General features: G+C 34.2%; 1 protein-coding gene across 1 annotated transcript in view; it reads left to right on the top strand.

Moving 5' to 3' along the window:
* Positions 1–7,639: 7,639 nt before the first annotated feature.
* The window catches only part of LOC132603181 (calcium-transporting ATPase 8, plasma membrane-type-like), a 45,262-nt gene continuing 26,088 nt past the window's right edge, over positions 7,640–26,813 (top strand). Inside the window, exons 1-2 of the mRNA XM_060316117.1 lie at positions 7,640–7,771; positions 8,516–8,586. The gene's annotated coding sequence lies outside the window, so the exon portion shown is untranslated. The remainder of the gene's footprint in view (positions 7,772–8,515; positions 8,587–26,813) is intronic.

Genomic DNA, 26,813 nt, shown 5'->3' with positions numbered 1-26,813 from the left:
TTAAAATTACTGAAACATAATTTTATATAAACATGGACATAATTTACATAATAAACGGAAATAGTACAGAAACATAGTGAATAAAAACTTATATGATTTAAAGACGGAGGGAGGGTTCCCTTTCAGGGAACCCACAAAACTACTTCACACTAAGAGAATTATTGAAAAAACTTAGTACTATTTTACAATAGATTTTTATATTACAAAGGTTTGGATTGGGGAAAGGATTATAGGCATATGATGGAAGAGACAGGGAATATGAAAGTTTTTCTTACGGGTGTTGTTGTTGATGTCTTTGCCTCTTCACAAATGGTCTTATTTTTAGGCATCTGGCGGACTTCAACTTCGGCTTTCAAAATATTAAAGAATCTTTTGAGTTCAGCCGGGTGCTCTTTGGGCCCCATCGTCACGTGAAACTTTCAGAACAAACTTTATATTATTGTCCTTTTACTGATCTGTCCTTTGCTGTAACTACTTTATTAAAGTTTACTTTAATAAAGTTACTTTATATGTATTGTCTTCTAGACATTGCTGCTTTTTTCAACGAATCTTTTCTTTTCTTCTTTTGTCTTTGGCTATCACAATTACCTCATTTACTAATTTCTTCATGCGTCTAAATTGTGTACTGCAATCGAATCAAAACTCATTCCGGAATCTGCGTCATTTGGATCTGGTATCAGAGCGAACAAGATAAACATATAGTCCAAAAATCCCTCATCTTCACTTTTTGGCAAAGTGACAGTCATCAATGGATTTGATAAGTCTTTACCGATTACCGTTTGAATCGGACTAGCGGTATCCCTATCCGATACAGGGAATCTAGCTGCATTCATGGGGGAATGCACACCCAGCTCATCTATTTTAATCTAAGATGGAAAACTTCACAGAAACTTAGAAATATAACTACATGATAAGAAGACATCTAGGAGTGAGGAAGTACCGAATATAATTGTTTAAATATTTGATAAAAACCATATTACATTCTCACTGAGTGTTTTGAAATTCCTTTGAAAAATTAAAAAATCATATACCCCCTTCTCTCTTGGGTATCAGATGCCTAAAATATTATTAGATTAAGGAATTAGGAAGATACTTGCAACAATAATCGATCAAAAACACTCTCATACGAAAGAGAGAGGGGGGTATATGATTTTTTTAATTAAAAAAAAATATAGCCAAAGAAGCTGGGATATATATATAGAGAGTTTTGTCAACCTACAACATGAAGGTCCTTGGTTGACATTGTACCCATACTTTGAATCACCAAAATGCCCTTGATATATCATTCCAGCTAATAAAAATTTAAGGATCTCAACGTAATTTTGCTCTCAATACGAAATTGAATGAAATGCAGTTGAAATTTCGTATTGATCGAAACTTTTAACAGTAAACATCATACATTTGGAGAAAGTAGAGGGCAAGCTTTTTTGAGAGTAAAAAAACACTTGATTTCATTATTGTTTTTGATGTTCAGTCAGTTCAGATGATGGATTTTTTGGTACTTTTTCAGTTCTTGAGAGCAGATTTAATCTCCTGTTAATTTAAATATTCTAGATGTAGAAATTGATTTACCAAGTCCCAGTCCAAAAACAGGTTTGGTGATTCCATGGAAATTCCAAGCACCCACTAATAAAAAGGTATTACCAATAGAGGGAAATCACTTTATTAAAGCTTATGAAGAGTAATAAAAAGAAGACAGTTGATGCTTTAATTGGAATGTGATCTTCATTTTCCCCAAATATTTTCTAGACATCAGAATCTTCAAGAAAGACGTCTGGGAGCGAAACAGCAAGGGAATGAAAATAACGAATAATATTATGAGGTGGCAGGGGCATTTTGAAAATAACGAATAATATTATGAAAATAACGAATAATGGAAATTGTGGAATTTAGGCAAATGACTAAATAATCCCTGAACTTTTGTATTTTAATGAGGTGGCAGGGGCATTTTGGTGATTCAAAATATGGGTACAATGCTAACCTACAACTTTCATGTTGTAGGTTAGCAAAACCCTATATATATATATATATAGTAGACAAAGATGGCTAAATTTTTTAGATATCATTTCAATTTATAATTTAAAATTTAAGCATATAAAAGGAAAATATAATAATTTAGCAGACCAATTAAGTAGATTAAAGATTACTGCTAACTGATTTTCTATTTGAACAGCATGAGACCCTCCAGTTCTCAGACAGAGCTATCCCGTTACTTTATTAAAACTACTTTAATAAAGTGTTCTTTTTCTGAGATGTCTTTGTCTTGTGCTATCATTATTGTCTCCACTAAAAGTCTTCTTTTTCTTTTTCCAAAATGTTTTTGTCTTGTGCTTCCACTAAAGTCTTCTTTTTCTTTTTATGAAATGTCTTTGTCGTGTGCTTCAACTAAAGTCTTTGTTTTCTGCAATATGTTCTTTTTGATTTAGAAACCTCTCTCCATCTTCAAATCATGTAAGTTTTTAACTATGTTTTCTGTACTTATCTCCCTACTATGTAAATTATTCCATATTTAATTAATATATTATGTTTGAGTAATTACTTACTTGTTATTATGAATCTATTACTCTTAGTATATGGTTATTCTCTTACTTTCTTAATATACTCGATGAATTAACCTGTAAATTCCTAGGTATTTGAAAGACCGTTTTAATCTATTACTTCTTAATAAAGGCCGTTTTATTTATTTTATTACTCTTTCAATTGATGTAAAAATGAATTGAATTGACTTCTTATTTAGAAGAAAGGAAACTGCTGTGAGGCTTTCAAGGAAGATGTTGCGAGGCCTTTTTAAAAACTGCTGGCAATTTGCTTGCTTGAGCTACTCTCAAGCTACCTGTTTGAGCTACTCTCGCAAGCTAGCTGCTTGAGCTACTTGCAAGCTGTCTACTTGATTGCAAGCCTGAGGAAGCTGCTGCAAGACTTTTCAGGAAGCTGCTTGCTTAAGCTACTTACAAGCTATCTGCTTGATTGTAAGCTTATCCAGTTGATTGTGTATTTAAATGGACATTCATAATACGGTCTATTTATAACACACCAATATTTATTTACCAATTTTAGTACAAAAGCAATTGCGTAGGATTCGGGATATGTTAAGACTAAGAAAAGTGTGAAAATTCGTGGACAAGAAAGAAATAACACGTAATGGGCGGTGGAAGTCGCTATGGCCCCTACTGATCACATGCATATGGTCGTCATCTTGTGTTTCTTTGGAAACGAATCGATAATCTTTCACCATGCAAATCCAAACCGCCTTTAATTAAGTAAATGAGAAAGGGAATATGTAGAACATGTGTTTCCTAGATTAATTGTGTTCACCAAGAGAATTTCAAAAACTCCTTTTTTAATGATGATGGTGTTGTTTGGACTAACTTGCTTGTATCCAGAGGCAGAATCAGAATTTGAAATTTATGGATTTAAAATATTTAGTTCTTTTGAGTTATTGAGTTCTAAATTAATAATAATTTTAGTGTATATTAAACAAATTTCTTAAGACAAAATCAAGTTTGAACCAAAATTATTAGGTTTTGTGCGCGAATCCGCTTCCTATACTCTAACTATGCTCCCGTTGACTATTTTACCGGGTGCTTATTAATTTCCACCGGCCACCAGCATAAGTAGATTCAGGTTTTTTTAATTTATGACTTCTGGCCACGACTCTTTTTTGCTTATTGAGTTATGGATACCTAAGATTTGAATCAAAGTTATTGAGTTCTGTCGAACGGTGACTTCTTTTTTAATTTTTGACTTCTGGCCACGACTCATTTTTGCTTACTGGGTTCTGAATACCTAAGATTTGAATTAAAGTTATTGAGTTCTGTCGAACGGTGACTTCTTTTTTAATTTTTGACTTCTGGCCACGACTCATTTTTGCTTACTGGGTTCTGGATACCTAAGATTTGAATCAAAGTTATTGAGTTCTATCGAACGGTGACTCCGCGTCTGGTATACTAGGTAACTTTGTTCACTAAAACTTAGACATATAAGAAAAAAATCACCGAGAGAGTTTCAAAACTTACAACAAAGTAATGATATGAATTTCTAATTATTTTTTCATATTATCACGAAAGTCTTGGTAAAAAGTAGATACTGAAGTTTCTGAATGTTTTGTTCTTTAGGATTTTATAGGGGAATTAAGAAATTAAAATACAACTTTTCGTTTTGAATATCAAAACTAGTCCGAACCGACCAAAGCATGGTGTACTAACTAAAATACATGATATTACAGGCATGAAAGTCACCATATATAAGTGCAACAAGAACATTTCTATATGGGAGAATAGTTTTGGAAAGGGGGATAAAAACAATAGTATAAGTTCTATATACTAACAGTGTAAAAAATGTTGAAAATCTTACGGAAAATACTTCATCACGAACACGTGTAGGGACTTTTCTTCATCACGAACACTTATAGGAACTTCTTTTACACTTGAGGAAAATACTTGATCACAAAACAATTGTAGAGAATTCTTCGTAGCTTGAGGCATGCCAATAGCACTGTCCTTAAGGATATTTCACCCGGTATGGGTGTATCCCCCATGATTCAACAAGCTCTTCTAGTACAAAACTAAGAGCCAGAATCTAACAAAGATTTTACAAAAGTAGAAAACCCAGCATAACATAACATAGCAATAACATGTTTTTGTATTTCTACTACACTAAAGAAAAGGAATACTGATATATATGTAGAAGAACTCAAATGGTTGCAGCCAAAATAAAATACCCCAAAGATGATTCCCAAGGAATGGTAATATAATAATAATAGCCATTCAATGTATTAAATTGATAAATGAGTAATACTCATTTAACACAAATCAGCAAACGGACAATGACAATGAGTGTCTTTCAATAATCAAATATGGCTAATTAAGTAGTACATTAAAAAACCAATTAATACGATATTAATAGTATGCGTTTAGACATAACTTTGACAAACACAAAGTTTGACAAAGAGACATTGTATAACGTTTAGACCATTATGAAATCATTCAACCACAATAATCAATTTGGATAAACACATTAATATTGTAAAATAATGACTCATTAATATATGCTAAAATAATGAATTAAAAACTTCTTTTAGAGATATTAAATTCAATATTTTTACAACAAAAAATACTCACACAATCAAGTCATTTATAAAATAATAAAATCTATAAAGCCTTTGTATGCGACTGAATCCAATTTTTTTATTTTTTTATTTTTTTATATATAATTAAAATCTCACACTACATAATTAGTGAATAATGATCAGTACTATATATCTTATCACTTGTAATATGGCTTGCCAGTCCATTTACTGTTTCAGATTTACTAGTAACAATTATTTCAAATATTTTAAATTTCTATCTTATAGAATCAATAGGCCATTGCATATCATTTATGTTGAATATTCATCTTCGCTACATGTATACTCTTTGTTTCAATTGAGATTAATAGATTTCTATTGTTCCATTCTTCGTATAAGTTGAAGGATATGATTCTTTTTTCTTTAGCCAAATTTGCATTTAATCATCTGGTATCGAGAATCTACTGACTTGATTGATTTAGATTCACGCCGAGTAGGGCTTACAATAGGGGAAAATGTCCCCTTATCACAGTTTTTCTATTATAGGAGTTGAACTCGAGAACTTCCGATTAAGGATGAACAAATTACATCCATCCCTCCATACCCCTTGATGGTGATGAAAGTCTAATAAACTTTGGATTCACCAAACATAAGTTTATATGATTTTATATATGAATTATCGTTCCTAGCTAACACATGAAACTTTCTACTTTAAATATACTTCAACCCTTTGCCTAACAAGATATAAAAGAATTTAGTCTACAGTATAATAGCTCCAAAATCTATTTCCAGTACGAATCTTGTCCCCAGTTCATGAAACTTACCACAAGCTCCAGACCACAATAGAGTAAATTAATTGGAACATAATTGCAGGACAAAATATTGGTAATGATAAGACTAATACTAGTTGAATTAGAATTGAGGTTTAATTATGTGCTCGGAAGACTAGATTAATGATGGGAAATCCCAACCTTAACTTAATATTGCGTTTGATTTACTCCCAATTAATGGTCTTTTCCAAGAATTTAATTATATATACCTTTCCCACAAAAGCAACTACTTAATTACGGTAAAGAAATGAATTTTGGGTCTAACTCAACCCAAAAGTTAGCTCATAGGGGAGGATTGCCCAGGTCCATATAAGAAGACCATGTACCCTTGTGGGTTAACACCCTAGTTACCTCACGCCCAGGGCTGGACATCTGATGCGTGGACAATTTAATATGGGGGCCCAACATCGGGAACATTGAATTGGGCGGGCATGACGTTGATACCATGTAAAGAAATGGATCTTGGGCGTAACTCAACCCCAAAATCTAGCTCATGAGGGGAGGATTGCCTAATTAGTCCATATAAGGAGACCATGTACCTTTTAACCCACCGATGTGGGACTTTTAATAATTACACAAAGCAGATATAAAAACGAAAAATGAAATAGTCATAGACACATGAGAAGATTTAAAATTAAGTCTTGAATTAAGGAAATCACCTCCTTTTTCTTTTCCTTTTATTTTCTTTTTGTAAGTTTGATTATGAAAACAACCTCGAGCAACCACGAAGGCCTTTGATTAGCGACTATGGTTAATAAATGACCAAGGAGGTTGAAAATAACCTCCATCGACCAAGAAAGAGGTTAATTAGCAACAATGGATTGATAAAATGATCAAGAACGAGGTTGATTAGCTATCATGGATTGATAAACAACCAAAAAGGATATTGATAATTAGCGACCATGGGTTGATAAACAACCAAGAAGGATGCTGGAAATAACCTCCATCAACCGAGAATGATATTGATTAGCGTTTATGGGTTGATAAACAACCAAGTTGGTGGTAATAGGGTGATAATCGACCAATAATGAAAATGACGGGTGAATTGATTAAATGACCCTATACAAAATATAACAGATCGCCTTTGTGTTATTTCAGAATCGTTCATATGTACAAAGGGTCATATGAGAGTCATATACCTCTATTCATTTTGAAAAGACCCCTTTTAACTAATTTCCGCTGAAAATGACCTCCGTCGACCAAGAAGAAAACCGATTATAGACGATAAGGGGAAAAACCAAAAACTGGATTTTTTTTTTTCCTTTTTTTAAATTCCTCAATCTAATTAAAGGGTCATCCGCCCAATTAAAAATAATTTGAGGTCATTTACCTAATTGAAGACTTAGAGGTCGTTTAATCAAAGCACTCTAGCCACATACACATAAGAAAAACCCATGTTTCAAGATCAAGATATTACTGTAAGAATGGTCATCAAATGTAAGACAGTTAAGTGGACAAAATCCTTAATCCAAGATCAATACAGCTTATAAATTAAGATTTGAAACCAAATCTTGAAGTTTAATTAATTTGCATAATTAGTTTTAACTCTTTTCTGGAAAAAGAAAATTGGCATATGCCTTCATTTTAGTCTTGATGGGGTCATCTCAGAAGTTTCTTGGAAATTTCCTAAAGCAAAAAGCTGACCAAGACTTCTCAACTAAACCAGAATCATAAAAGGAAGAGGATTAGTTAGCTGCAATTGCTGAATGACACATAATTTTTTTGTTATCTTGAATATAATCTTTTGCCCTTATAAGTATCATATCTCTTCCTTTTTCACTTTCACACGAGTACCACTATATTAGCAAAACACTTAGAGCTTAAGTGATTCCTTTTGATCACATCAGAGTATGAACCAAGAAAAGAAAATTGTGTGGTAAGTAACTTTAAAGTTAACTATTTCTTGAGTTTCTACCTCATCGGTATAATTTAATTTGTTATAACAAGTCACTTATCACTCATTGTAAGTTATTTATAAATAGATACTTATAGCATGTGTGGTCAAACTTCTAAAATCTACTTATTTTGAAAAGTCTTTTATCATAAGTGCTTTTAAAAGGGTAATTTTAAAGAATAGTTGTTTATGCTTGGCTAATCAATTTAAAAAATAATACTTTTGTTAATATTTTAGAACAGTAATTTGTGTTTGGTTAAGTTTTCAAAAGTCATTTTGGGAAAAGCTACTACTTTTAGCTTCTGGAAACAACCTCATGTCACAACTCAAAAACACTTAAAAGCTAGACCAAACAACTCAACTCTTTAGAATAGCCACTTTTTTTGTTGTTGAAAAAATAAGCATTTTTAGCTTTTGAGGAGCTTAATTAATCAGGATATTAGTATGAATAAAATTACCTACAATTACTTTTTAAGTTATCCAATTCTAAAAATATTATTTATTTACGCCATTGGGCGTCGGCGCATAGAACTTAAATCTTTTCTTCTTATAAGCATTTTACTTTACGACAAGATATTATTTCTTTCAAATAAAGTATAATCCTCTTTATTTCTAGTTTTACGCGCATTCGGCTTTATATAAGTTCTTCAATATGTGTTAAGATTCTTGATTATATTCTTGACCTTATTATATTCTTCTTTATTCTTTGTCTCTCCGGATATATAGGATTCGAGAAAATGCTTGTGCCAATTGATTCTTGATGAATTTTCCTTGATCTCCTCTAGGTCATTCACAAGGCAAGTATATATCACTTTATATCCCATCCATACACAAAATATTAAAAGGAGTATGAATAATTATGCATCAATTTGATTCTTTTCATATACTATTTCTTTTTACAACACAGAGTTTTACTTTAATTTGGATTAACCTTGTGCAAATAAACTAAGTTTGAGCTTCAAGGCAGAGGCGAATCCAGGATTTTAAGAGGATGGGTTCATCATTCCTTTTAAGATAAGATATAAAATTTTATAGTGACATCAACTTGGCGAGCAAAAGATAATTAATTACATTTTTTTATGAAGTAAGTTGTTTTATAATTGCAATGGCATCAAAGAGATGCATAGTTACAAAAGAGGAGGAAAAAAGTCCAAAAAGGGTTTAGAATAATATAAAAAAGAAAGTTAAAAGGCTGCTTTAGAAATAAAAGTAAAAAAAAAATAAAAACGTGAAGGAGCTAGGGATCGATCCCAACACCCAAAGGAAAGAAATAGAGCCTCTACCAATGCTCCACTTGACTTGGTTTGATCTTGTGTTTCTTCCGTTAATATTAGATATATTTTTAGAATTATATACCTAAAATATCGAATTTAGTTGAGTGACCATGTGTTCACTTGATCCAAGTTTTATACATAAATTCGCCTCTGTTTTGAGGTAGATAGATTTTTTTTTTTCTTTTAAAAAAAGGTAGCTTGATGGAAACAGTATACTGTCGAGACCTCATATTACTAGGGGAGAAGTGATGGAAAAAAAGGGAAAAAGGACAAACATTTTGGTACGACAATGCATTAAGTCTTACCATACCTTCTTGACTTTAGTAGGAGACTTGAACCCCCGACCCCGCAAACGAAAAAAATAAAAAATTAACACAAACAAAAAGGCAGTGAAAACTAACTCTTCTATGTACCAATTAGGTTTTTTGCCCCTTGGCTGTAATTAATTAGGAGCACCATCCAAAATGTACAAAACATATACACTGATTTTGTATATTTATGTATATAATATATATATTATATGTATAAATATTTATATTAAATGTATATTTATATTTAATATACAAAATATATGTATTTACCGACTATTATTTTTTAGGGCGGTTCAAAAAGGTAATTATCATTAAACAAATCCAAGTATTAGAACTATTTTATCCTAAAGTTTCAGTGATTAAAATGAATATGATCTTTAATTATTTAATGATGTCCTCGATATAAAGTCTATCCACTTATTTAACCAACTTGTAAGAAAAGTCTATCTACTTATTTAACAACTTGTAAGAACATATTGTAAATACTACCAAAAAAACATTCTCAGTTAGTTGTCATTTGATTTACAATTCAAGTGTCGTTCAGACATTCATTATATTTCCTGATGTATCAACTTGTGAAAAATTTAATGACTTGATCAAGATAATCATAGTTTTGGTCTTGTAACTTCACAAAATCGAGCTCACGATTTCTTTCTTGAATTTTCCTCTACTTCATCCATGTTCACGTTCATACATTCATTATATTTCCTGATGTACCAGCTACACCTCTCATCTCTCTTTTAAGAGAATCAATGCTTTGTTCAACCAATACTTATTCTGGCTTTTTAGTATTCTTTCATAGACTTGCAAAGTTTGACAAATTCATCTATAGTCATGGTGTTGAAGTTGTTGAACTCTTTAGTGTTCACAATCCCTTTATTTCCTTGCCGTTAAAATTATTCATCAAAACTTATTTAATTTTTAAAATTTTGGTAGTTCCACCTATCAAAACAATTTCAATAATTTGGTGCTTCTCTATCTCAGCATACTCTCATTATACTATAATAGTTAATCCGGTTCACATTTATTTTAATATGAAAATCCATTTCATCATATATATTCAAGAATATTGTATTCTTCATATCGGTCGCTCACAATTGACATAGATATTAAATATTGAAAATTCAAGAAGGCGAAATGCTCTCAATCAATCATGTCTTCTTGAAAAGAAGTGATGTAGGCTATGCGTCCACCATACAATATATGAGGGACTTGGTTATCTACCAGTTCTCTGAGAAAGTGCAGTAAGTAAATAGACAAGATATTACGGTGGAAAACTCCTTGCTCAGGGGATTAAAAATCACGACCTACCTCATAGGATTCCAACTCCACTCCACTGAGCAGCTTCATATTACAACTCTTGCAACCTAGGAATTAACACACATAATCCCTCAACCCTTACAATACCTCTATTGTAAGAAACACTTGACTAACTCTAGCAAAGACACTCTAATACACTAGACTAATTCTAGCCTAGTATACCACTCAAAATCTTGTGAAGATAAACTTTCTATAAGCAACCTTTGAGAATTCAAAATGCCTACAAATACCTTCTTAAAAAAGAAGAGTAGGTTTACAGTTTAAAGAACAAACAAACAAAGACTCACAACAACCTAAAGAACATAGACATAATTTGGTGTCTGGATAAGGTCCTTTAGCTTATAAACGGCTTTGTTCTTGAGAGCACTTGAGAACTTGTGGCGGCAAAGTTTGCATAAGATAGTTTAGGTTTTCAAGTGATATCCAATATGTTGGAACATGTTGTATATATATATTGGGGAGCATGTGGGTGAGATAGAGACCACTAATCCTATGTTTGACTTAAAGCATGGGCCGCAGCACTGATGTACAATTAAACAGTGGCAGTGCAGTTTTACAACTGTTGCTGCTGACTATACGACGTACAGAGAGAACAAATCTCAAAGCAGGTCTTTCTCTATTTCTCCAACAGTTTAACAATCATCAAAATGTAGAATGCACATTGTCTTATCAATTTTCCCTTTTTTGATGATGAAACTTAGAAACAATGTTCCCCCTGAGAACCAAGTCCCACTTTCCCCCTTGTGAAATAGGACAATTTTAAAGCATAACAACATGTTACCAACAGGATTTAGATACAGACTGGAGGACCAAGTTACCTAATCAGTAGTAGTGCACAAACCAACCAGTACTTCCCCTTTAATCTTTCAGTCCTGGACTAGGTTAGCCAATTAGTGGTAGTGCACAAACCAACCAGTCTTTTCCCCCTTAATCACAGCATTGGTCCTTCCCCCTTAATCACAACATCGCTAATCCTTACATTCCTTCCCCCTTTTGGCATCATCTAAAAGTAATTAAAGTACAGCCATTAAGAAGTTCAACTATATTAACTCGGAGCCACTGGGTCAACAAAACATGAGCAGAATGGAGGTGAGAAAGCTAGCAATAAAGCATAAAAACAGAGTGATTGCCCAATAAAGATTATCATAAAAGCATATCGTAATCAATTCAGTGCAAAAATATGATAATTAAACTGCAATTGTACCACAAGTTAGGAGAAAACTCAAAACGAATTATCAATAACAAGGTTTAGATGAAAAAGATGACAGGTTCGGGAGGACAAGGAATAGGAAGGATTACTGGGATGGTTTAGTGCTTGAAAGAGCTTATTAACTCTATCACTATTGGCTCGTTGATCCTTCATCATTTGGTCTTGAAGTACATCCACTTTGACCCTCAACTGATCTCTTTCAGTCTGCAGTTTTTTTATTTCCTCTTGTGAACTAGGTTCTCTCATTTGTTCAGCCAGTTAAACCTTCAGAAGAGCATTCTCTACTTTGAGCTGTTGGTTTTCTGCATTTTCTGCTTCTTGGGCTTCAATTAAGATCGAGATTGTAGAAGGACTGCTAACACCTACTCGTTTAGGCACATACTCGCAGTCTTATAAGGTAACCAGAGAGAACATGTGCTCTTTTGTCCCCATGTTAGCTTTTCCCATTCTCACCTTGAAGTGCACAAGTACCTTAGTTAGAAAGAACACATAAACGAGACCAGATTTACCTTGCACTGTTCTCACCACCTTGATCATCTGCTCAAACATAATGGCCAGCAGATTGATTGGTTCAAACACTGACAGAGCTTCCACAAGGACTAGGTCTGCCAACGTCACAGTAGAGTATTCTTCAGTTCTTAACAAGAGCACCTTGTTGACAAATTCAATGACCAGTTGATACTCAAGATTGAGCTCGCTTTTGGAAAGACTTACTTTGGATGTAGATTTTGCATCCTTAACAATCACATTCTTGAACCCGGTGGATCCCTTTCCAGTTACAGCTCATACCCCATCAGATTTTACTCCCAAAATATTTGCAGGTATTGAATCAGTTAACACAAACTATGTCTCGTTTACAGCTAAGGCCAGAATACCATCATCAATCTGGCATAAGCTTTCATATAGTTCAATTACCTTAGCCTCGTATACACTGGGTGCGGGTGGATTAAAAAGATGCATCCAATTTTGAAATTATACCATTTTTTTTCAGTTCTTTCATTCCTGGTTCCTCAGCAAGGTTAGTATCAAACACCCTTCGAAAAATGACTCTTTCCTTTTTTAGACTTTTTTTCCTCTTCTTTGCATTAGTTTCACGTCTCTGTCTTTTAGAGGGACTAGGTGTCGCATCAGTACTCATCTTTCTCTTTTGTTGTGAAGAAGATCGAGTATCACATTCCTCTCGTCTCATCTCTTCCCTGCTTTCATTGACTAATTTTTCACTTTTGTTACTCTCAGTCATAGTGCCAAAATGACTTTCCCTTTCACTCTTTCTCTCTTTCTTGGAGTTTCTTCTCATCAGAGAAGATTCCTCTTCGTCCTCAACTTCCTCATCACCCAGTCTACATGCAATGGATAAATGGCTTGCTTATTCAGATTTTTTTGTTTCACTAGGTGGTGACCTTGTTCTCACCTTCCTGGTCAACATTTTCGTTCTAGGGGGCTTCTGAGCAATACGTTTTCTAACACTGTAAGTTCTCATTTTCCTTCTCTTCGATTTCTTTTCCTCATTCACCCTTTGTTGCGTGCTGCCGGAGGTCTGATTTTGTACAGAGCGAAATAAAATGCCTCCGTCAGAGTCAGTATTTGAACCTAACTTTTCCTTTGAAGCACCTGGTAAGGGGGATTTTGGGTTTGATACATTGGTATTTTGAGCGGAGGAGGTTTGGTATTTTGAGAGTGAAGACTTAGAATCCATTTGCTCTGGTTTGAAAAGGGTTGGTGTCACTTAGTAAAAACATGACAATAGGGAGGAAATACGGAGTGGCTTAGAGAGATACTGAGAGAGAGGGAGATGTAAGGAAGAAGACTAACAGTCTGAGAGTATGAGTGAGAAGAGAGAGAAACAAGAGATGTGTTTTTAAGGTGGTTGAGGTGACAATCTAGATTGGGTGTAAGGAAAGGAAGCGAGTTGGTTCAGGGGAGAGGCAACAAGTTAGATGGGACGTTATTCTGAAATTTGACGAAGAAGGTCACTAGACTGACTTGGAATATTTTAGCGGTTCAATGACGTATGTGAGCACTGAAGAGACTACTAACCTGAGTCACAAAGACCAGGTCTTTGGACAATTTTCTTGAAGCTATCAGGCAGTAACTATGAAGTGTGCAAAATTACTTGTGCATAGGCTGTCCTAGTCCTGTTATGCATGTATACCTGTAACAGTATAGAACTGAGTTAGACATAGATGAAAACCACTTATTAGCAATGTACCTTTCCTACTATTGTAACCATTCTTGTCAGATGCATTCCATGTGATTTTATCTTCGTGTAGACGCTTTAGCGGTTGAACCCATCAAGACCAAGTGCCACCATTTTCTCCCTTTATTTATGTCCGACCTTCCAGTCACCTGTATCAACATACCATGCAAATTCTAGGATTATGTCTTGAAAGCACGAGAGAGACCAGGTGTGCAGTCCCTTTCTAGATACTTTGGGTAACACTAGAGAACTAACTACCAGCTTCTTTTGCCCCTTTATTTTAAAAAAAAATTCCCATCATCTATGGCTTCATTCCTTAATTCTTCCAACACTCAACCTTCCTGGACATCTTTATGCCCTTAGAGAATATGGCATATTTTATTTCATCATTTGAGATCTACTTTGTATAAGTGTGAATGTCTGCAACATCTGTCATCAGGGATGTGTTCTTTCCTTTATTTACCGAAGGGACACATTCTGCTGTGAAGGCCCTGAGGAGAGACTTCTTTATCTCAACCATGAGCTTGGGACTGTCACTATTTATCAATCATATTGACAGCTTCCTTTTTCCTCAGCCCGTAAGTGTCATTGATTCGATTTGAGAACCCAAACCAGTTTGGGTGGAAGGGATGAATTAAGCTTCTTTTAGCCCACCCGGGCAGCACATTTCTTTCTTTTGAGGACAGGCTCCTGTTATTCTCTTCTGAGGACCAGCTCTTTCAGTCCTAACTCTCTGCTAGACAAAGTTTTTATTCTTTTGAAATGACTCAATTCTTGCTTTACAAGCTTACTTGTAGTGACCATCTTGCCCACAATAAGTACATACCCAGTTTTCCGTTGTGGAAACATATTTACTATGCGGATTGTAGGGCATCTCTTTCTCAAAGCCAAGTCCTTCTCTACACTTCTCATACTCTGGTACATGGGAGTGATTATGTCAGAAAATCAGGTCCACTTAAGAGCTTTGTCGAGATCGAACTTCACCCTCTTCAGCTCTTCTTTCAGTCGCTCATTTTTCTCAATCTCCGCAGTGAGACTTAGTTTCACTTTCTTGAGCTCATTTTCAAGCTCCTCTTGAGCCGTACTGGCTTCATTCTTTCCTTTAAAGGAAGTTTCCATACCCTTTCTCATTTGACTTTCCAACATAATGTTTAGTTGGTTAGTCTCATCAATTTGTTTCTTCATATCCCCAATGGAAACTAACAGGTCATCTCTTTCTTGTTCCATCTCCCCAATCTCATCATTTAGCTTACCTTTTTTAGCAACGAGAGCAAGATATGCATCAATTAACATGCTTGACAGTAATATGGGTTTATTCTGAGAATATGCTTTCAAATTTTTCTTGACATCAAGAAAGTTTACCTCTCACTTATCATCATCTGGCTCTGATTCAACCATGAGTGCAAAGATTGACTCATATTTGAAGGCTTCTTTTTCTATGGCCACCATTGATGTTGTCCCTTGGTCATCTCTATCTTCAGATTCACTAGAGGAGTCCCCCCCCCCCCCCCCCCATGCAGCAAGTGCTTGCTTCACTATCTTATCAGCGGCTTCCTTTCTTTTGAACTTTCTGTCAGGAACTTGGTCCTTCCTCGCAGTTCAGTCATAATTGTCCTGCTTGTTTTGAGGGAACTCTTTAATGAAGTGACCAGGTCTTCCACACTTGTGGCAGCATGTAGTTGTCATTTCCCTTAAAGGTTTTGCTGGAACTTCCTGACTTGGGAATTCCACCATTGTTCCTGATCATCTTATGGAATCTCTGCGTGAGATAAGCCATTTCGAATTCCTCATCGCTCGAATCTCCTCTTGAAGCTTTGAGAACCAGACTCCTTTCTTTCTTTACTTCATTCTTTTCCACCTTCTTCAAAGTCATCTTCATCTCATAAGTCTTGAGATTTTTAATAAGTTCATCAATCGTCAGCTTGCTGAGATCCTTGGCTTCATAGATGGCATTTACCTTGCTGTCCCAAGAATCAGGTAGAACGCTGAGGAACTTCCTCACCAGTTTGGTGGTTGTGATGACCTCTCCTAGAGAGTTGAACTCATTGATTATATAGGTAAACCTAGTATGCATATCATGAATAGATTCACCCTCTTTCATTTTGAACAACTCATACTTTGTGGTGGGCATGTCGATCTTGGAGCTCTTCACCTGCTGTCACGACCCAGCCCCGTGGGTCGTGACTGGTGCCCTATTTGGACACCCAAACAGACTTACGTACCAGATCGACATATCAAGGACTTATTCAAGCTTAACATTCATTATTTATACGGTTACTAATAACAGACCTCATCTTAAGCGGTTGCCCGTACAAAAATATCATACCAAAACCGGTAGGCTGGCGGAATACACATCGCCCAGATATACAAACATATACAAACATATGGGTCGTTTTGGCCATAATAGCAAACGGGACCGCATTAAGGCACAGATCACAAACATAAACGAACAAACATGACCCATGACCCACATACATGTCTACAGGCCTCTACAAACCATAACAGAAACATATGACGGGACAGGGCCCCGTCGTACCCAAATAGTCATATATACAGAACATGTATAACAGAAGGTATGTACCAAAAATATGAGCTCCGGATCAAAAGGAGTACTCCAAACAGCAGAATAAGTATCCTACACTGCGGGTCACTTGAACGAACGTCTGTACCTGCGGGCATGAAACGCAGCCCCCGAAGAAAGGGGGTCAGTACGAAATATGTACTGAGTATGTAAAGCATGAAATACAGCAATCCGAATCATAACTGAAGTGAGAAGTACAGAAAATGGATACAGAATTAGTATATCAAAACCTGTACTGAAAATACATATATAATGCGAGTAAAAATCATGCATAGGGCTCAGGAACGTGGTCGCCACTCCGACGCTGGCGCCACAACACATCATACTCCAGATGGTTTCAAATCTCTGTACAATCCCCGAACATATCATATCATCAGAACACATCATATGCCATATCACATCATAACGCCGTATATAAGCGGTACCCGGCCCTATGGCGAGGTCTCGGGAACCGTAACACATCATACTGCCGAATATAACATAGTGCGCACGATCACAAAACCGGTCCGGGATCCGGCGAACGATATCATAGTAGTATGCACGAGCGGAGTAGTGAGGAAACCATATGCATATAAGTACATAAATAAATTTCAAAACTCGATGGACAAATATATTTACGGCATCCGAAGGCTCAGAAATCAGTTTCGGGTCAACCGGAGTTAGTATACGAAAGTTACAAACCTTTGAAGTACAGAACTTTCTAAAAGCATTTCCGAAGCTCTTTTTGGAAATTCAAGTAACCATCATATTAGGAAACTTTCAACTATCGCTGTGGAGCAAATCAAATGGAGCCTTAGAATCATATGTACATATCAAATATATCCAAGACTTTAGCCATATCAAATATTTTTTTCGGACATCATTCGGAACCACAACAACTAGAATCTTCGAACATCATAAACACGTATCAAACCATATGGAATAGCTTATGGAGGTCAAAGACGTCGGCCATCCTAGTGGCTCTAAGAATAGAATTTTCTTTAGAAGCATACATATATGTCATTTGTTCATTTCATAAAGGTCATGCCAAAAGAAAGAAAGGTAGGCTTTACATACCTCGATCGTTCGCTAATCAAATCCCGACTCAAGTCTCGGGCTCCCCAATATCTACAATAACATTATCAATTACCAATCATTAGCTACAAGTACGTAGAAATCCAATTCTAACTAGTACTTGTCTACAGAAATTTCGGCAGCATCTCCCCTGTAAATTCAACATCCCCGAGAATTTAACTCGGCCAAATTCATCAACAACCACACCAACAATACCAACAACCATAATAATAGTCATCAAGAATCAATTTACACGCATTCTAACATTAATAACTTTCTTCTCTACATAGCGTATCATATTCGATTCAACTACGTCTTTTCAAGCCAATATCGCCACTTACATATTCATTTACTAGCTCAAGATCATTCAAACATAATTCAAGGACATTTCAAACAATCTACACAATATTCCGACAATCCCACCAAAAACCATACCTCACCCGAAACCTCCAATCTTCGACACGAACATTCACAACACATTTTTATCTTCCAATTTCATCAACAACAACAATTTGCACCTTAACAACTCCATTCCCATAATTACATAAAACTATAATGAAATCACATAATTTCCTACAACAACTCACAACTAATTTTCATGCCAATCTTGAACCATTATTCTTCTATTTACATCACAAGACCACAACAACATAATTAACATACTAAATAAATTTAATTCCTCTTCCTTCACTACACCCACACACACGGCCACACACCCACAACACACAAATTTCATACTTTACATTCATTTCCACACACTACAACATATATATAAGTCTTCCATAATATAAAAAGGATAGAATTCTTACCTTTTCTAAAATTTTCCACTTGCCACAAAAGGTATTTTCTTGCCTCGAAAATTATACCACGTTGAAGAGGGTCTTGAACTTAGTAGGAATACTAGAAAATTAAGATTTTTGGATCAAAGGTTGATGGCTAAATTTTTTTTCTTTCTCTCTTCAATGGCCAAATGGCCCCCTTTTTTTTCCTCAAGTTTTGTTATTCTTGAAGCTTCTTTGAAAATGAAGAAATTGTGGCCCTTTTCCTTATTTAATAGTCTTGAATTAAATGGGCACATGGGCTTGGGCCCATGGCCGGCCACCCCCTAATTTTGGGCCTCTTTCTCTTTTTTTTTTAAGCCCAATTAGTTATGGTTCTTATTTTGTAATTCCCGAAAATAATTTCCAAAATTTCCAATTTTGCCCTTGGCCTCCCTCCATATTTCCGCATCAACATTTTTCATGAACAACACACACACACACACACACACACACACACACACACATATATATATATATATATATATATATATATATATATATACAACACACACACACACACACACACATATATATATATATATATATATATATATATATATATATATATATTAAATAAAATCAAAATATGGCCTTATTTCTTACAAGTCACAATTATTTCGAATTTTCCGAATGTGCAAAATTACGGGATATAACACCTGCGTTGTTCCTTCATGACCAGTTTGGAGAGCTTCCTAGATATCCTTAGCAGTTGTACAAGATAAGACCCGGTTGTACTTATCAGGTCCTGTTCCACACACAAGGATCTTCTTGGCTTTGATTTTTTTTTTCAACAGCCTTCCTGACTGCTCATTGTATTCTTTCCTTGTTTTTGGAGTGGTTGCCAGACCAGCTTCATCTTTGTTTACAAGAACATAAGGACCATCACAGATGATGTCCCACAGCTCAGAGTCTTCAGCCATAATGAAGTCATGCATTCTAGTCTTCCACCACCCGTAGTATTTTCCGTTAAATCTGGATGGTCTGGTGGTCGATTGTCCTTCTTCTAAGTTTGATGGGGCTGCCATTTCACAAATTCTTTCTAAGTGTTAGCCTTTTAAAAAGCACCTGCTCTGATACCAATTGATGCAGGCTATGCGTCCACCAAACAGTATATGGGGGACCTGGTTATCTACCAGTTCCCTAAGATGTTGCAGTAAGTAAATAGACAAGATATTACCATGGAAAACTCCTTGCTCAAGGGATTAAAAACCACGACCTACCTCGTAGGATTTCCAACTCCACTACACTGAGTAGCTTTATATTACAACTCTTGCAACTTAGGAATTAAAACACTTAATCCCTCAACCCTTACAATACACCTATTGTAAGCACACTTGACTAACTCTAGTCAAAGATACTCTAATACACCTAGACTAACTCTAGCCTAGTGTACCACTCAAAAGCTTGTAAAGATAAACTTCCTACAAGCTACCTTTGAGAATTCAAAATACCTACAAGCAGCTTCTTAAAAGAGAAGAGTAGGTTTACAGTTTAAAGAACAACAAACAAAGACTCACAACAACCTAAAGAACATAGACATAATCTGGTGTCTTGATGAGATCCTTTAGCTTGTAAGTGACCTTGTTCTTGAGAGCACTTGAGAACTTGTGGCGGCAAGGTTTGCACAAGATAGTTTAGGTTTTCAAGTGATACCAAATATGTTGGAACATGTTATATATCTATTGGAGAGCATGTGGTGACATAGAGACCACTCATCTCATGTTTGACTTAAAACATGGGCCGCAACAACAATTGCACAGTGTAGCTTTACAGTTATTGTTGTTGACTGTACGACGTACAGAGAGAATAGATCGGAAACCAGGTGTCTCTCTATTTCTCCAGCAGTTTGACAATCATCAAAACGTAGAATGCACCTTGTCTTATCAAGAAGGACGAGAATTTTCATTTTTACTTCTCAAACTTATTGGGTTTTAGTTCGAATTTGAATTTTTAAACTGTGGTCAATGGACAGACAATCAGAACAATATCTACCGTCCACAAATTAAGATAAAGATTGAGCCTAGGTAATAGTATATACTTGTCTGTCATTTTCCTTCGTATTTCTGTGGGGTGCATCTGCAGTTAGCCCACAGAATAAAACATCCACTTCATGGATTATAATAATGTTAGTCTCTATTGCTCGTAGAATGAAGAAAGGTACTATTCTTGACGTGATTTGCAAGTTGGAAAGCCATAAGTAACACTAATATATATAGACAGTTTAGTTATTATACATAATTGATATTAAAATGACTTGACTAGTAAGAAGAAAGTTTAAGTACATACATCTGTGTTGTTTAGTACCCACATGTGGGAAGATATAGAAGTTACTAGTAGTCAATGAACTGAAACGGGAATTTTAGAAATCAATCAGAGTAACTAGGTGATTTTTTTTTCTATCTAGCTAACTAAGATTTGGCGGGTAGAATTATTCGATACCCGTGCTAGTATAACTAAGTTTTAACCAGTAGAGTTATTCAATACCTGCACTAGTATAAGGTAGTATACATTCGACGGTATAATCGAAGTGCTTGTGAATTGGCTCGAATACAACTATAAAGAAAAAGTCATAGTACTCCTTTCATCAAGATTTGGTTAGTCGCTTTATTTTTTGTATTTTTTAATCATCTGGTATTCAATATCTATTGGTCTGAGTAATTCAGATCATTAGCTTAGGATTCATTTGTACCTAGCTATCAGAAATTTCTCCATTCTGACTTTGGTTAAAAATTGAGACATCTCATCCATCCCACTAAATTTGTTGGTCGGGTAGGCTGCACACTAGCATTGATACAAATAATTAAAAAATTTCTGTGTTAACTATGTGGGTATATATTAACCTGCCTTATTCGTTCATCCACATATCTATATTTGATTCTATTTTGATGTAAAATCTAGCTTGACTTATGGTGATATTGAAATAGAGAATAATACAAACAGACAGAGAGTACACTAGAACAAAAGAGAGAATATATATAAACTATCCCTTGATATCTTGGTAAAAGATGTAACCTGAAGTTGAAAGTCAAGCAAGACAAGTACAAATCGAAAGTGACTTTACCTTTTATAAAACAAAATACTAACATTTTCTACTTGAAGAATTACGGCTCAGATATCAACATTTGCTCCCCCACTGTTGAATTAATATTAATATATAAATTAAAAGGAACCCTTTCGATCGGATAATTCTACCCACTAACACTTATGCAAACAAGAGAGAAACGGTGGAACATACTTTAATTATGAGAATGTTTAATCTTACGAGGGTATATATAAACACTCCAAATCAATCTCACAATGACAAAACAGGAAAAAATAATGTGTCTTATAAAAAAGCTATTGGGTTTTAAGTGTAGATGAATGGGAAATGGAGGGAAGAAAATATGGAGGGAAAATGAAAAACTTGAATTGTTCCTTTATTGCTTTTTGGATGAAGCATTTTTACCACATTAGTAATGGAAAGGAAAGTTCTTGTGCTTATATAGAGAAACACATCTTCTAGCTTGGCTCGGCTTCGGATTCGGTCAATTGATTGATAATTTTTTTGGACCAAATTTATTTAATGTTTAATTATTTAATCATTAATAAGTTTCCAAAATCTGACCATTTTTCCCTTTAATTTTCGCGAAATTATTTAAATGTTTAATATTAAAGATTGCACCTTTTCACTAAACCTGATCAATGGCTATATAAATCTGACTAGTCCTCAGTTTTTTCCCTTACGAAATTTCTAATCTTCTCTCTTCTTTCTTGCACTAAAATTTCTCGTGCGATATACTGCCTTCGAGTGATTTGCTATTCGCTGGAGTTTGTTGTACTGCTACACCGGTGAGTAAATCGTTCTATCCTGGGAGGATGTATTCCATCACTTCGGGTACATTGAAGGAAATAATTTCCTTAAGGACACATTGTGCATTTAGTGAACTCGATTTAATTCCTACAAATATTTTCATATATTGTTCTTCTGTTTTTTCATTTTTGAAATTTGTTTCAATTTCAGTTAAATATATTTTTTGAATACAGGTCGATAACAAAAGCGAGCCTTAAATCTTCATACTCTATTTTAAAACCGTGTTAAGCTTATGCTAAATAGTTGTGAGTACTATAAAGTATTTGGTTGATGAAAAAGTTGCTCCCTTTGAGTATTAGGTCATGTTTTCCATATTGCACTTTTACCGTACAATATAATTGCACTTCGTTTGTTCTCTCTATGTCGACAAGGTTGAGATCGACATTTTAATTAATGTTTTAGAAACATATGCAGTAAGGTCGGCAAAGAACTTGATATTGGCTTAAAACATTTAGGAAGACAGATTTTGTATTTGACATTCTAGCCGTTGACGTTCTATCGAGTTAGGTAATTAGTTAACAGTGAATAAATTTAGAATTAAATAACATATCCCTTCACCCATTAGCTATAACCGTCATGGTCCAACTATTTTATTATCTTTGGATCTAAGTCCGCACGAATTTGTCTCCTTTTTTATTTTAACTCAAAAGGCGCCTCAATAATTAATTCTAAGCTCATTCTTATAAGGTCCCTAATTTTCTTCTCTCATTTCGATAGAATTCGCCTAAGGTGTTATGTGCACCCCTTTTTAAAGGTTTGCCCCGTCATAGACGTCATATCAACACTCTAAGTCTAAGATCAGAGATTGATTTAAAATTTAAATTTATTCGTAAAGTTCTGCTATAAATTAATTGCACCTCTAAAATAATGGATTAAAAAACTAATATATATTGATATTTTAGTGACTTTTATATATGAATTTTTATTTCTATATAAAAAAATGATGAAACATCCATCAATTAAACCCATAAAATTCATTTGCGCATACATACATACGGGGTTATGGCGGGGCTATGGTGAAGTGCCAAGTACTCCTTTATCCTTAATAAAATCAGTTTTTGTTAAAATAATGGATGAATTCGTTATATGGATTTGGACAATCTTTCCCACAAGCTAACTTTTACGGTTGAGTTAAGCCCAAGATCCGTTTCTTTACATGGTATTAGAGTAGGATTCATCCCAATTATTGTTTCCCAATAGTGAATCCAATATTAAAAATTGTCCACGCACCATATGTCCAGCCCTAGGCTTGAGGTGGGTGTTAAAATATCTCACATCGGTGGTTTAAGGGATGGGTGAACTCCTTATATAGACTTAAGTAATCCTTCCCTCATAAGCTAACTTTTGGAGTTGAGTTAAGCCCAAGACTTATTTCTTCACAGTTTTGTGTTTGAGTTCCTCTAGGTTCAAATTCACCTTTGTCAGGAAGCTCTTTGCTCCTTGAATCTGAATTTAAACGGGTCATAATGCAGATGCCAGATATTGGATGAGAAAAAAAGACATTTTTTGCACAAATTTTCCTTCAAAGGCGTTTGTCTTTAATTTTTGTCCCTCAAATTGTTGGTCTTTAATTTTTGTCGCTTAAATAAGTGGTTGAAAATATCTTGAGGTTCTGAATTCGAACTCCCGCTCAGTAAAAACAAAAAAAAACATTAAAAAACTTTTGCAAGGCAAATTTTTATTTTATATTTTTTTTACTCTGCTGGAATTCAACATTTGATTTTTTTTTTAACAGAATTCTTCAACTTTGCTACGAAATTTTACTTTGCGATAGTCCGATTTGAACTTAGAACCTCGGGGTATTTTAGGCGCATGACAAACATTAAAGACCGGGAATTTGAGGAACAAAAATTAAAGACCACCCCGAATAATGGACAATCGTGCAAATTGGCCCCAAAAAAATTCATTTGGCCGACATAATGCGATTAGGAAACGCCGTTTTTTATTAATAGTACATACTTGGTTATATCTTCCAGTTAGCTGATGATTACATGACGACTAAAACAATAATCAGAAAGATATTTGTTAACGCACCAAATTAATTGAATATCGCTTTCATCTTTACTTATTTTTCTTCTTTGCTTCATTTTGGTGCCACATATAAAAGTGAAAGGGAGTGTTGTCAGTTGGTAGAGACTAGAGACTTGCTTTGCGTTGCTTTGCTGGCTTTCATACCCCTTGACAGGCGCTCAACGTGTAATCTGCCCCTTATGATTCACAGCTCGTATTTTTACACATGTTTCCTAGCAATTTACACACAAAAGAAAGAGAAAAGTAAACTCAATAAGTAGGTGTTTGTCAATAGATTCCAAATATTGTTCACTTTATTTTTGAATTTATGAAGTTTGAGCTATGTTTGGTTATTTCTACCTTTAGAAGAGCCAGTTTAACGGGCACTTTTTTGTCGTCCGTTTGTGGGCTCAAAAAAAAAATTGTGGGCTCACATATTTTAAACAACTACTAATATTTTAAAAAAAATTATAGGCCCCATATTAAACACCAACCAGTAATTAAAAAAAAATAGAAGAAAAAAAACTGGAACCCACCACATCCAAACTCACGGGAAAAAAAAAGTGGATCTCATATTAACAAAATCAAGCAATATTAAAAAAAAAAGTGAATCCCATATTAAAAAAACAAAGAATGTTAAAATAAAGAAGTGCTTAGAAAATCAAACAATTAAATCAATAATGATGGATTCATGGCCACATGCGTATCAACCCATTAGAGGGAGCAAATGAAATTATTGTACAACAACATACTTAAAATACAAAAATGCTTAGAAAATCAAACAATTAAATCAATAATGATGGATTTATTGCCACATGCGTATCAACCCATTAGTGGGAGCAAATGAAATTATTTGTACAGTAACATACTTAAAATACTTATATATATATATATATATATATCCGTTTTCCAATTTTTGAAAAAAAAAATTGTGGGCCTATATAGCCTAATGGATTCATTGCCACATGTGTATCAACCCATTAGTGGGAGCAAATGAAATTATTGTACAGCAACATACTTAAAATACTTTTTAAAAAAAGTGTGGTCCCCATATTAAACACCAACCAATATTAAAAAATTCAAAAAAACACCAACCAATTAAGCATTTAAAAAAAAAAAAGTGGTCCACATATTAAACACCAACCAATATTAAAAAATAAAAAAAACACCAACCAATATTTAAAAAAATAAAATAAAGTGGAACCCACCATCTCCAAACTCACGGGAAAAAAAGGTGGATTCTATATTAACAAAATCAAGCAATATTAAAAAAAATTGAATCCCATATTAAAAAAAAAACAATGTCAAAAAAAGAGTGCAAACTTTGTATTCGTAGGAAACACTAATATAATAAAGTTTTAGATACGGAGCACAAACTACAATGTTATATTAATCGTGTTTTGAACATAGTATCCCATATTGACAAAATCAAGCAATATAAAAAAAAAGTGAATCCCATATTAAAAAAACAAACAATGTCAAAAAAAGTGCAGACTTTGTATTCATGACAAACACTAATATAATAAAGTTTTAGATACGGAGCATGAACTATAATGTTATATTAATCGTGTTTTGAACATAATATATATATATATATATATATATATTATATGCATAAAAATAGTGAAACTAATAATGTTCAAAAGGGTGGGCCCCATACTAAACAACACCAAACAATAAAAAAAAATATATAAAGCATGGGTCTTCGTCGTCCGTTGTCCCTTAAAATAAGGGAGGGGGGTGGGCCCCATACTAAATAACACCGAGCAATAAAAAAAAGGAAGAAAAAAAATGGAACTCACCATCTCCAAACTCATGGGGAAAAAAAAAAGTGGACCCCATATTATCAAAATCAAGCAATATAAAAATAAAAAAAAATAAAAAAAAGTGAACCCCATATTAAAAAAAATATAATGTTAAAAAAAAAATGCAGACTTTATATTCCTAGCAAACACTAATATAATAAAGTTTTAGATACGGAGCACAAACTACAATGTTATATTAATCGTGTTTTGAACATAGTATATGTATATATATTATATGCATAAAAATAGTACAAACTAATAATGTCCAAAAAAAAAAAAAATTGCACCCCATATTAAACGACATCAAGCAATATATATATATAAAAAAAAATGGATCCCACCATCTCTAAACTCACGGTAAAAAAAGGTGCAACCCATATTAACAAAATCAAGTAATATAAAAAAAAAAAAGTGAATCTCATATTAAAAAAAATAATGTAAAAAAAAAAGTGCAGACTTTGTATTCGTAGTAAACACTAATATAATAAAGTTTTAGATACGGAGTACAAACTACAATGTTATATTAATCGTGTTTTGAACATAGTGTATATATATATATGCATAAAAATAGTGCAAATTAATAATGTTAAAA

This window comes from Lycium barbarum, chromosome 7 (assembly GCF_019175385.1).
Source record: "Lycium barbarum isolate Lr01 chromosome 7, ASM1917538v2, whole genome shotgun sequence".
NCBI lineage: Eukaryota > Viridiplantae > Streptophyta > Magnoliopsida > Solanales > Solanaceae > Lycium > Lycium barbarum.
The sequence above is the reverse complement of the archived record's forward strand: the minus strand, read 5'-3'. Positions and strand labels throughout refer to the sequence as shown.